Consider the following 13,385-nt stretch of genomic DNA (forward strand, 5'->3'; position numbering starts at 1 on the left):
CACCACAAATGAACTGCACCAGAGTTCATTTGTAACCAGACCGAGACCATCTCTTCAAGAAGGTCTCGGTCCGAGGTGTTGCTTAGGTGTTATTATTGGTATCATTAGTGTGACAGTGTTTTTCTAAACTCAGGTCACTGTGGATAACCACAGCTCCTCAATAAGTTGTGCAGATGTAGGATGCAGCGATGTGTGCGTGTGTTTGTCTACATGCTGTTTATTGATTAGCTGCCATTTCACTAAACCAGCCTGTGAAGTATAGAAGCTCCCTGAAGCAGCTGGTATCACACACACACACACACACACACACACACACACTGATACACTCACAGGTTTTAAACTAAACAACATGTCTGATCTAGTCTCACTGTAAGTGATGACGAGGACGCCTCAACTTCCAGCCATCACCCACCCACCGGTCCCCTTCTCCCCCCCCTCCTCCCCTCCCCCTCCCCCCGTGTGCCGACCTCTCACTCCACATCTCCTACTGTCGTGTTCTCCTTTTGCTTGATTCCCTGAGAGGAGGAAAATTCCTCTTATCAGTCGCAACCAGATGCAGCACTGTGTGTGTGTGTGCGTGCGTGTGTGTGTGTGAGGATAATCCCCTGCTGTGCTTTCATTGGCTCAGCTCTCGCCCGTTTTTTGGAGTAGCTGATGACTTGGGGTTTATTTTAGAAAGAGCAGTATTTCATTTAGCATCTTAAAGGTTGTGTCTTTTAAACAGCACACGCAGTAATTACAACGCAAAACATCTGAGAGTGGCATTTCTGAAAATTCATTATAACCGTTAACTCTTTGTTAACCAGTATTTGCATCTGCTGCATCAGTGTGTGTGTGTGTGTGTGTGTGTGCGTGTTGTATTGGAATACAGTGACTCACTGAGCTTGTCTAAGAGTGTTAGTGTCAGTTCAGCTCATTCTGTTGTTACCTGCCTGCTCCTCCAGAGAATCTGCTGTCCTCATCCATATTTGTGATGCCCTCAGTGGCATGAGTGTGTATTTGTGTGTGTGTGTGTTTCCATTCAGCAAAAACCACAACAGTCCACCTGCCTCACTAAAATGAACACCCTTCACTTCATTATGGGTTGATTTCACATAACCGGTTGTCGTCAGCATCCACTGGCTGCAGACGCAGAGCTGTTTTCTGATTCATTCCTCCATTCAGCGTCTCAGCCATGATCACATGATGCCCGTGTATGTGTGTGTGTGTGTGTGTGTGCAGCCCTATTGCCAAAATTGAGAAAAACGAAAAACTCTCCTCGCTGTAGTTGCCATAGTAACCAGCGATTCGCCGCATCTGGCAAATTATAGGGTTGTATTGAAGGGCGAGAGGGTGTGTGTGTACGTGAGAGTGTAAAGTGTGTGTTGCTTTGAGTGTGTGTGTGAGATTGTAAGGGAGAGCGAACTTCTCCTGCATACAAAAGCTGATGTTCAGGTGAAAATGAAAAGCAGAAATGGATCTTCGATTACCATTTTTGCAGCCACTCAATGTCAGATACGACGGCACTCACACACTCACATATACACAAGGAGACAAAGACACAAACACACACACACACACACCGTGGATCATTAATGTCAGTTATTAGACTCTAAAACTCAGAGTGTGTTCAGATACCGTCCTCCCAGGGGACATCTCTCTGTGCTGATGTTTTATGACTTTGTTGAGGACGAATGGACAAAGACAGACCAGAGAGAGAGATTTTGTCTCCGGTGACCTTGCAATAACATCTCCATCGCTGATAAGGAGAGAAAGGGTATTGTGAAAAGAGCAGTTTGGTTCAGCTGATACGATCCCCGAGTGGAGGTGTTTGGGGGCACAGTGATTCTCCTCTTTGCTCTTATGAACCCTGGAGCAGGTCAAGAGAAAACGATTGTCTCCTGCCAGTCATTTATATCAGTGATTCTCAAAGTGAGGTCTGTGGCACGGGCGGGGATCCCTTTAAAAATTTCAGATTCATTAATTCACGTCAAGTCAATTAATTACATGATCTGTGATTAATTAATCTAAATTAATCACATACATCAATTTTTGTTGTGAAAGTATTTACGAAATTTTAGATCAAATGAATTTTGGCAGATGTGTCGCAGTAAAGCTGCTGGATTATGGACACAGCTGTCCCCCTGTCCTCTACCACCAAAACTGGTCCACAGTCCATTGCAGTCAGTTTTGTAAGGGAGTTAGTTAGTCGGTCGCAGGTAGACTTGCTCAGTTTGAACGCCTGGTCGAGTGTGGCTTGGCGAGGCTGGCTGCTAGCGCTAGCATCAGAGGCTGTGCTCGCTTGGACCTCCGGGTTTGCTGCTAAATGCTTTGTGTTGAGGTGCTATTTCAGGCTTTACATGCTCTAATGGTACGAGAATTCCTTACTGCAGGAACTGCAGAGACTTCGGGACTTGTCCCACTGCGTTTCCCCCTGACACTCACGGCTCAACTACAACGGCAACCGGCTGCGTATCATGCCGACATTAAAGGACACCATTTTTCGTTGGTTTCTGTTGCTGCAAATCACTGCCCAAGTGTTGGATTTCAATGACTTTGGAGTAAGACCGGGATCATGGAACAGGTGTGAAGGGAAGACTGGGAACAGGGAAGGACTAACCAGACAGGTGTGACAGAAAACAGGTGGGAAAATACACGAAGACAGGAAGTAAAACCAGACACGACACATGAGATTGAAATCTACAAAATAAAATAGGAAACAGATTTCCATTTCTGCCCATGAATCCCACACACTGGACCTCCAAAGTATCTTGAGGTGAAGTGTCCACTCTTTTGTTCGCTTGTGGTGTCTGTGCTGATTAAGCTTTATTTAAATATCAACCTAAGATCACAGTTTGGTGGATACATCATATCTGACTTCATACAATTGTCCTTAATCTGCAACATAATTGATGGTCGTGTTCAAGGTGTACCTGCAAACGTGAGACAGTACATGTGTGCATGATACGAGCATCACAACAAGCATTTTTACAGCGGATAAACAGGATCAGTCCTGCCCGGTGGCTGCAAGCACTGCTCTATAAATCACAAGGGTAAATGGTCTGTGTTTAAGGTTTAACCGCTCCCCATTAGAGAGTCATGTATGGCTGTCAGTGTGGTGTTTATTGGGAACATTACGCTATTTGTAAAAACACATCAGTGTTACAGTGTGAGTCTGTTTCCTCTTCACCTGACAGCATCTATAAACTCCTCTTCACCCTCAGGATGATGGTTGAACTGAGCCAGACTTTGATGTCTTTATTTTTACTGTATTTCAATTAACTGAGCGAAAAAGGAGAAATTAAGAGCTGTGTGGGGAGGAGCGGAGGAGGAGGAAGGAAAGGGAAAATGGAGGAGAGGAATGAGAAGTAAAGGGAGACGTTAGATGGACAGCGGATAGAGGAGAGGCGGAGGAAAAACAGAGGAAGGTGAATGATGGATGGATGTGTGTTTGTGTGTCCGTGTGTGAGGACACAGGTACACAGAGAGAGGGAGAGGTGTGTGAGGGCGCCATTAAAGCCTTGTACTATAAATCTCTGCCAGTGCGTGTGTGTGTGGAGATAACAGAGGGATGTCTCTCTCCATTCTGGCTCTGTCAGAATGATGTATGCATCCCTTTCTTCCTCGCTGTGAAATATTACAGGGGGGCCCTGTGTGTGTGATCTCAGCCAGCATGTGGCCACCGTGTTTGGTAATCCTTCACCTCTTATCAGCGCTCACATGAGGTATTGTGGGTGCCAGACGTGTGGCTGCCTGGGAAAAGAGACAAAATGACCCAGAAACACACTCACACACATCCAGGTGACCGGGAAACAAACAAAAATGAGAGAAAGTCGGGGACGAGGGACGAACTGGAGACAGCTGACAGTGACAGCTTTCTTGATCGAGCGTTACGAGCTTGACAGGTGTGATTGATCATGTAATGGCGAGCACATTTTGGTGCTCTGCTCTTCATTTAGCTGACAACATTTTCTTTATGGCACCTTGTGTTATGGTATCATAATCATGCCAGTGCCGCTGGAGCGCCCGTGGAATAAATCTTTATAATCTCCCCCCACCACATGACGCACTGAGAGGTGAGCTGTTGCCCAGGCCTCTCAGGCTGTTTCAAATGGCCTCCTCACTTGTCACTCAAATTACATCATCATTCAACTGTGTCACGGACACAGAGAGATGGCGTAAAAGACATGGAGGTGGAGGGGAAGAGAAAGGATGGAGAATGTGTTTCTCCTCAGGTAACATTTCGCCATCTCACGTGTTAGCTGCAGCGACTGATGAGTGATTGCTTGGAATGGTGTTTCTCTTTAAAGCTGCACTAATTAATGTTATGTAAACAATGGATGAAATAAAAATGTGTGATGCAAAAAGGGTGGATGTGAATGAAATACCACCTGAAGCTCTACAGAGCCTTTAAGTCTCTTTTGGCTCATTGTTTTGGTTTCCTGCTTCTCATCAGCCGTGTTTCCAGCAGCAGCAGGCTGCTTCTTTACAGTGATAAAGCTCTAACACACAGACTGTGCACTGTCCAGGACCAGATGGCCCAACAACAAAGTTGGCGACCAGCTGGTAAACAAAGTGGAGCATTTAGCAGCTAAAGAGTCCAAGTTTTTCCCCCAGGAGCTGTTGAAGGCCATAAAAGAGTGAATGTTCATCAAGTGGCCAGAACAACCTCAAAATGAATGTGAATGTTGCCCCATATCTGCTCAATATAATACGAGGCAACTGTTTGCTTATGAGGTGAAAATATGTGATTTTCTGCATGTTCTGCTGTCCCCAAGTGGCCCAAAAAAGCTAGGTTTAAAATAATATTTGTAACAAAATATGCATCAGAGTATGAGTTCCAAGCTTTTCGATATTTTTTTAAGCTGTCATGGGATAAAAATTATGCACATAAATCTTGCACACTGAGTCTGATGCATTTTATTGTTCTGTTCGTTGAAAGTAAAAAAAAAGGGGGATTTTGAGTCCATCCAATTCTAAAAAAAAGGGGAGCAGCAGGACTGTGCCACATCATCTCATTCACAATAATACCCGTATAATTTTTAATATCATGTGAAAATTTCATATCATGACACTTGCAATATTTCGACTTGTTGACATATTGAAGTCATACTGTAACCCACGGCAACAACAAACATGGCTGAAATTATTACAGACTCTGCGGTGGTTCCAAAAAGAGGAGCAGCTTCAGTAGTGTGGAATAAACTGTGGCGTCCTGAATGTTTTATGAACAGCCCCGGACTTCTCAGACTCTTTTAGCGACTTACCGCTCAGAGGGAACTCATTCAGCGGCTCCTCTGGCAGCAGCACAGCATCTCTCCCTCTCCTCTCTCGCCGTGCGCACAGGGGAGTCGGTGTCGTCAAGTGATTTTGTCATAAGCCTTTGCTAATATAAACCTACGTGACGCTCGCGGCTCAACAAAAAACTACATATATGTGAATGTGTGATAGTTGTGGTATCATAACAGCCTGTCACAGGATACAGCGTGATGATTAGAGGTGAAATGGCAGAGCATAAAGGTCCAGGTGGAAAAAAAACTCAATCATGTAGGATTTTACTGAAAGAAGGAAATCACCTGTTGATTTATTCAAATAAAACGCAAGAAGTTTGTGCTCTAAATCCCAGGGGACATTTCTTTGTATTTGGGAGCTGTTTAAATGTGTAATTTGTGGTAGATTTTATTTTGTTGACTTATTGATATTGTATATTAACCTGCATGTATTTGGACTGTGGGAGGAAGCCGGAGTACCCAAAGAAAACCCACACTGACGGGGAGAACATGCAAAGTCCACACAGAAGGGCTTCCCCACCCCGGGTTCGAACCAGGAACCCTCTTGCTGTGAGGCGACAATGCTAACCACTGCACCACCGTGCCACCATCATAATCAGGAAACGACCCTAAAAAATAGACATAGAGGTAGAGTGGAGAGCACAGTCTCACATTTTTGTCTCATGAATCTCCTTGAAGGTAAAAACCAGCCTTGTGGATCTCTGTTACATCTGGTTTATGAAGCATCCACCCTCCTGTACCATCTCTACTCTTTCACTTCTTTTTGCCACTTTCAAAGGGCTCTGCTGCACCCTCAGATGGTGTGAATATGTGTGTGTCTTTTAATGGTTAATAACTTTTTACTACGATTATTTTTAATGCTGCTTTACTGTTCAACTCCTCGGTGCAGAGCATCTTGGCCTGGACATCGGACTCCCTCTTGTTGCACAATCATCATTACAGATTAATTGGTCAGTTTCATCATCTGATCACAAGACGTAACCTTTTTTTGACATTTTGCAAAATTCACTCATCCAGTCGCGTGATAAAGTCAGCCCGTGTAGACTCTGTCATGGATGGATGGCCGGCAGAAACGACAGAGGCAGAAAATGAAGCGTGGAAAAGGGGGATACTGTGAAAAGTGGGAGGCAGATGGATGGTAGTGGAAGGAAGGGGTGGAACGCAAAACCCCCTGAAATGGGTGATGAGCGAGGGAGAGACAGAGACGGAGCGAGAAAAGAAAATGAAGAAATACAGAGCTGATGAGTGAGGAAATGATGAATGGGCTGAAAGGGAGACAGATGGGGCCGGCTCCATTGGAGAGCTGTGTGGCAGGGAAATGGAAACAGTAAGTGAAGCAGTGCTTACGAAGTCAAAGATGATGATGATGATGATGATTGTGATGATGACATACAGACACACATAATAAAGGGCCCAGAGGCTGGAGTCATCCTCTTAAATAGATTTCACATTAAAAGCAAACCATGGGTAATAATATAAATATTAGCAGTAAAAGCCCTCGGCTCATGTTACGAGGACACAAACTAGTGAGTGATTTAATAGAGCAAATATAATAAACTGATGTGTTGCTACTGTATGTGTGTGTGCGCCAATGCAATGAATGAAGGAAAGAGGTGAGGACTATTTCCTGGACCTGTAATGGAGTAAAACTGATAAATGTGAATCAGATGAGACGGTGTTACCTAAGAGAACAATTCAAGATTTGTCTTCCAGAACTGACGGCCCTTTATATGAGATTCTGCAACACGATCTCACTCCGACCTCGTCACATATTGATGTTTGGTCATGGACCTTCAGTGTCTAGATACGACATGAAAGGTACCCTGGGTGTGTTGGTTTTTGACGCTCTGGGACAGCATGTCAAGATACGCTTGTTACATGCATTGTCCTCTTGCAAAATACACTTCAGTTTTCACAGGAAATTTTACCATTTACATACAGCTTCTTTCAAAGTAAATGCCCCACGTCAGTACAACACCACAAACTGGCATTCTCCAACAACTAAAGCATGTGGCTGGGTTTAGGAAAAAAGAACAGGGTTTGGCTTTAGAATGTTATGGGAAGCAAACACCGCTTTCCCAGTTGAAAGTCCGCATTTGTTGGAACCATCCAACACCCCTACCACCCTACCAACTTGGGAACTTGCGTTCTTGCCCTACTGCATTCCCCCCTGATGCTGCAGAGTGCCTTTCAACTATAACAGCAACCAGCCGCGTATCATGCCACCGTTATAGGACAGCTTTTTCATCAGTGTCTGACGCCGCAAGTCACTGCCCAAGTGCTGGATTTCAACGATCTCAGAATGAGACGAGGTTGGATTCTGCAGTAGGGAAAAGTGGGGTGAATTGAGCCAGGTTTTTTTTTTGAGGCATCTTTAAAGTGGGGGTGCGACAGTAATGTCTACAACTGTGTACATATATTTCAGGAAGTGTTATATCCCTGGAAATAATCAATTTGGATCTAAAATAAACCATTTTCAAATTAAATGTCCCCCATGAGGGTTAAGATGAGCCAGTCCGTTCTTATTGCGAAAATGTCAAATACCACCACTTTGTCAGTGACTGTTGCCAAAACCCACCTGTCACAGCAGTATGATACACTGCTGAGCGGCGTCAGTTTGAAATGCAGTCAGTAACGAGATACTATAAGGAGCTGGAAAGTTCTTATAGGGTAGGTGGTTGGGGTGGATGGGTCCAACAAACATTAGACTTTCAGCAGGAGCCTACTGTTCACTTCCTGTATGAATGTAGACCCAAACCAAGCCTAATCACATGTTTTTGTTGACTAAACGTAACTATGTGTAACAAGTGTGGTTTGAACCCAATAGCAGCACCAAAAGCAGGCAAGACAGTTTGTAATGACTTCTTATATACTGTTTGGCAATCACAGATTGAGCAGGCAGGTAAACAACAATAAAAGTCAGTTTCTTGTTTCGCGGCCTACCGGGACACAGGTGAAGGCGAAGCAGGAGAATCAGAGACAGGCAAGGTCGGCAACAAGAAAGCAGTCTGGGAACACACACTGGAAGCTCTTGCACAGGAATAACAAAGAATAGTCTGACAACAAGAGTCTGTGAAGCGTATACTGGCAGGAGGTAATGATCTAGAGGTAAGCAGAGTTGCCTCGATGAGGTGGATGTGGTGGACTGACAGGAGCAGGAGATGTGTGGACAGGTGATAGGCTGGCAGGTAGGTGTTGTGAAGAAACATGGTGAATGGAAATTTACTAGGTCAACTAAGAGAATGGCACGTATGGCAGGTTGGGACTGCACACTGTGACACCATGTAAAATGTATGAAATAAACGTAGATAGGTGTTTCGCAGATGTTTATCTTGAAAACGACTGTATGCATCTGCCAAGCAGAAACTGTACATTTGGTGGGTTGCAGTCGCATTCACACTGGCACTACTTCGTCCGCTTTAAACGAACCTTGGTCCGCTTCCACGGATAGTTCAGTTCGTTTGGAGTGGTAGGTCTCGGTTCACTTGCAAGTGATCCCTGGTGCGGTTCGCTTACTGTGGGAAATGCAAGCGAACTATCCAGTGAACCAAAGAGAGGAAGTGATGTAGAGCGCATTGTATTTTGTTTGGTGTTTTTGTGGTGACCAAACCGGCTGAAGGGGATGGATTTCCATTTTTGGTCCTGAGCCGGGTTTTCTTCTTCCTCATGCTTTTTTTACTTTCAGGTCAGTGGTCGTTTCGGGCAATACCACCCCCAAACAAGCAGCTGTTGTAACTGCGTGACGTTGTCCAGGCGGTTTGGTCCACTTTAAAAAGTGCAGTGTGAAAGTGAACCAAACCAAATGAAGGTGGGAAATTTTTCAGCATTCCCCGCCCAATCGAACCGAGTCCCCCAGACTATTCTGGTGTGAATGCGCCCTTAAAGTGGGTCACTGGTCCATTCTGAATGGACCGCAAAAGACCCGCAAACATATCAAGTTTGTAAGCTGTAGAGTGAGTGACAACAGCAGACAGCTACTTGACAGAGACACAGCTCAATGACATGGCTAAATGCAAATTGACGCTGAATATATTTAAGTGTGTGGTTCTTAAACTAATGACTAAAGAGAAATCTGGACACTGTGGCTGGACCAGCTGGGAACCACTGGCTTAAAAATTAATTGACATGATGCCTTCACCTTTTTGCACCACACCCTCCCCCTCATAAATAACGAACAGTCCCTAAATCACTGACAGTTTGTCCAGTTCTTAATGAACCTGCTGAAGCGTGTCCCCAAACTGTTTTCATAAATGATTAATGGGTGATGGTATCGCCAAAGAAGAGCATGGCCCAACAGAGATTTGGTCGATAATGACTGATCGTCTGTCCAAACGTCATAAAACCTGTTAGTCATGTTTAATGTGGATGTTGGAAGCTATCAAAGGTCTGTCCTATATGTCGCATTTAACTTTTAAAGGTCTGTGATGGCTTGAACCCCAGAATCTGGTTTTGTACATTGTGAAATGGTGTCTGTTAATGTAATTTGTGTGTGTTTCTCTGTGTGTATGTGTGTGTGTGTGTGTGTGTATGCGCCCCAGGAGAAATACTAATACTAGCCTCTGTTTTGATGAAGCTAATGAGGATCCTAATAAATTAATGAAGGAATGTCACTGAAAGAGACAAATTACTGGAATTACTTACACAACATCCACACAGTTTCGTATTTCAAACACTGATTTCAAACTGTGGCGTACAGGAGCAGCTTGTAATCTAGACCTGCCTTTGTGTCGTTTGATTTGTGCCTAGCAGTTGCGTCACACACTTTAATTAGCCTCACTTGGCCCTCGCACTGGAAAAGTAGAGTTTTGGCAAACAAATAAATCAATACTTGTAACACCTCACTTGTCCTATTATGTCGTCTGTTTGTGACGTCAGTACCTGGCTACTCTCTCTCTCTGTTATACAAGACACACACACACACACACACACACACACAGCCATAATGGAGCAATTATCCTCTCCAGCTCCGATCTGCTCCTCTGATTGTAATTTGCATTTATTATTAGCCTTCAGCCTGCCAGAGGCTGTGAGGCGTGAGGATGGATCGTCATACACCACATCACACTGATAGACCTGCACAGATGCTTCATAAACACGTGTGCCCGAGGACACAGCAACATGAGCATCAATGTGCCACACACACACACACACACACACACACATAGATGAAGTCGTTACGACAGCATGATGTTGCTTCGTTTTGTTAATGCTGATCCCCGTTAACGATGGGAACAGTATGTTCAGTGGCGCTCCATCACAGAGATACATGCTCCACATTCTCCACATTGTGAAATGCTGTTTTGAGTCTTCCTGCTCTGCTCTCTCCTTTGCAGTCGAGACGGCCTCGGGGCTCATCATATGGAAATTTGTGAGAAGCAGAGTCTCTCAAGGCACATACAGTACATACAACCCGCCAGCACACTAATAGATGTGTGTGTGCTGGTGCTCTCACACACATGCACACAAAGGGAATGTGCCGAGGATCACTGGGGTGTGAAATGATTCTGTTATCATGTCGTCTGTGCAGAATATATTTTACCATCAACCGTCCATGGCAGGTGTGCCTGATGGGCTGCTAGTGTTGTGTGTATGTGAGTGTGTGTGTGTGTGTGTGTGTGCATTTTGTGGCTCTCTCCGTCTGTTTGTTGTTGGGGAGGAGGTGGTGGTAGTGGTGGTGGAGGGGGTCTCCATAAAAACAAGGTGACAGTGTCAGAGCAGCCTCTGCAGCTCATGTTCCACCTTGGTGTTTGACATTTGACATCAGGAGACTCATTTTCTGTAAAATCAGGTCTTACATGATCAGTTGGGTCTGGAAACATGTTTTAGATGAAGGCAAATGTCAATGTTGGGCTGGTTACTCAAAAAAATTTAATCCATTACTCATTACTGGTCACATATTTTAAAAAGTAATACCATTATTTTGCTTATTACTCCCTCCCTTTCTCCTCAAAATTCAGACTTCGCATGTGCCCCTCCGTATAAATGTCAGGATAATCTCTGTTAAGCACAGCTACGACTAGGTAACTTGCAAATTATTTTTTACCCGGTGGTCCTCGTGCCTCTGAAAGATCTGTCTGAAAGTTGTGGAGACAGGCAACATTTCATCCACCATATATCCAGCCAAAAGGTTCACAAGTTCTTTGTAGCCTGCTGTCCATAATTAAGGGCGCATTCACACCAGGATAGTCCGGGGGATTCAGTTCGATCGGGCAGGGAATGCCGAAAAATTTCCCACCTTCATTTGGTTCGGTTCACTTTCACACTGCACTTTTTAAAGTGGACCAAACCGCCTGGACAACGTCACGCAGTTACAACAGCTGCTCGTTTGGGGGCGGTATTGCCCGAAACGACCACTGACCAGGAAGAAAAAAAGCTTGAAGAAGAAGAAAAAAACAGCTCGATTGGCCAGGACCGAAAACGGAAATCCATTGTGGGTAGCCACAAGCAACTGCGATATATAGCCCTCTGACCATATATCAATAAGCACCTGCACCTCCTCACTACTCCATGTCTGCCCACGAGACATTTTCCAACTTTTTCTTTTTTTACCTCTGCTTCGCCCAGTTCTACACAAAATGCACAGTGCTCTACGTCATTTCCTCTCTTTGGTTCACTTCCTCTCTTTGGTTCACCAGGGTTCACTTGCAAGTGAACCAAGACCCCCAGTTTTCAAGCGGACCAGGGTTCGCTTGTTTGGTCTACACCAGAGTTCAAATGAGTGTTCACACCACTCCAAACAAACCAATCTATCCGTGGAAGCGGACCAGGGTTCGTTTAAAGTAGACCAAATAGCGCCAGTGTGAATGCGACCTTATATACAACCTTTGATATTTAGCCAGTTTTGGGCTGCAGCCATCCTCCATGGCCAAGGAGGGCTCAACCTCAATTGGGTGCATTCCCATAGGTTTCACATTGTGCTGTCGGTCGTAGTCAGGGAGGTTCGACAGAGCAGAAGTCACAGCATCATATTGCATTATATCATCAGGGTATAACCATAGACTGTACAACACATGGGCAGTGAAATCTAGTCTACAGTTGTCGAAAGGCTCGATAACTGCTGTGCTATCATTTCGACGCTCTGGGAATGAATAGCATTAATGTTGGTTGATTCAAGAAATGAAGGGAAATTAACTGATCAATGGCACACTTTTTTAAATAACGTACTTTTTAATCTTTGGGCTTGAGAGAAGGTATCAAGTATTTTCAAGTCAAAAGACTCATGACCAAGTGAAGTCATGAGTCATTGGTATTACAGTCCACAACAAGTTGCAAGTCAAGTGGTGTCTAAAGTCATCAGATTTGGCTCTAGTCTGATTTGAGTCCAACTCCTGTGACTTTAGTCTAGACTTCTGGTTCTTATGTTGTTTATTTATGTTGCTGGAATTGTAAATATTTGATCGAAGCCCACTGACACATTTTATCTTTTAAGTGTGAAACTCTATATATACTACTAGTAACTTTTCCCTCCATACTTAAATGAAGCTCTGGAAGAAGAACCCTCCACCTCTCCATTACTGCCTAATCTTCATGGATTCATCAGCCTCATTTGCCTTATAAGCCATTACCCTCAGTCATCAGCCACCACCAGGGCCTGGACTCCATGGGGGGGATTTATCTTGCTGCCCTTCAGATTTCCTTGAACACAAAAAAATCTTCCTCTGGTGTCCAAGTGCCAAAACCCTCTGTTAAATCTTAATCAGCTCAAATCATATGTTTATGTGTTCACCCATATTCTGTATCAAACTTGAACTTTACTTCATTCCTCTGTCTTTTCTGATTGAACTGCAATCGCTACACATTTCCTACCATTCAGCCATTCAGACACTGGAATCTCCAACAGAATCAGTAGAAATAAAGTTATCTGTATTTAAACAATGTCTGGCTGCACAGCATGAGGTGGCTCAGTACAGTTTACAAGGTTAAATTTGTCCATACCACAGTTTACGTGTTCATTCTCACCACATTTTGCAGGTGTTAAAGCCCAAACTGTGTGCTTATTTCTGCTTTCATGCATGAAAGGTGTCCTGTATATTTGTCTGGCCTCTTGGAATTGTGCACCTGCGATGCCGAAGGAAATTAATGGACGTTTATTCTGGCAGGAGAAAGAACCATAGA

Source organism: Epinephelus lanceolatus, chromosome 12 (assembly GCF_041903045.1).
Source record: "Epinephelus lanceolatus isolate andai-2023 chromosome 12, ASM4190304v1, whole genome shotgun sequence".
In the NCBI taxonomy this organism is placed as follows: domain Eukaryota; kingdom Metazoa; phylum Chordata; class Actinopteri; order Perciformes; family Serranidae; genus Epinephelus; species Epinephelus lanceolatus.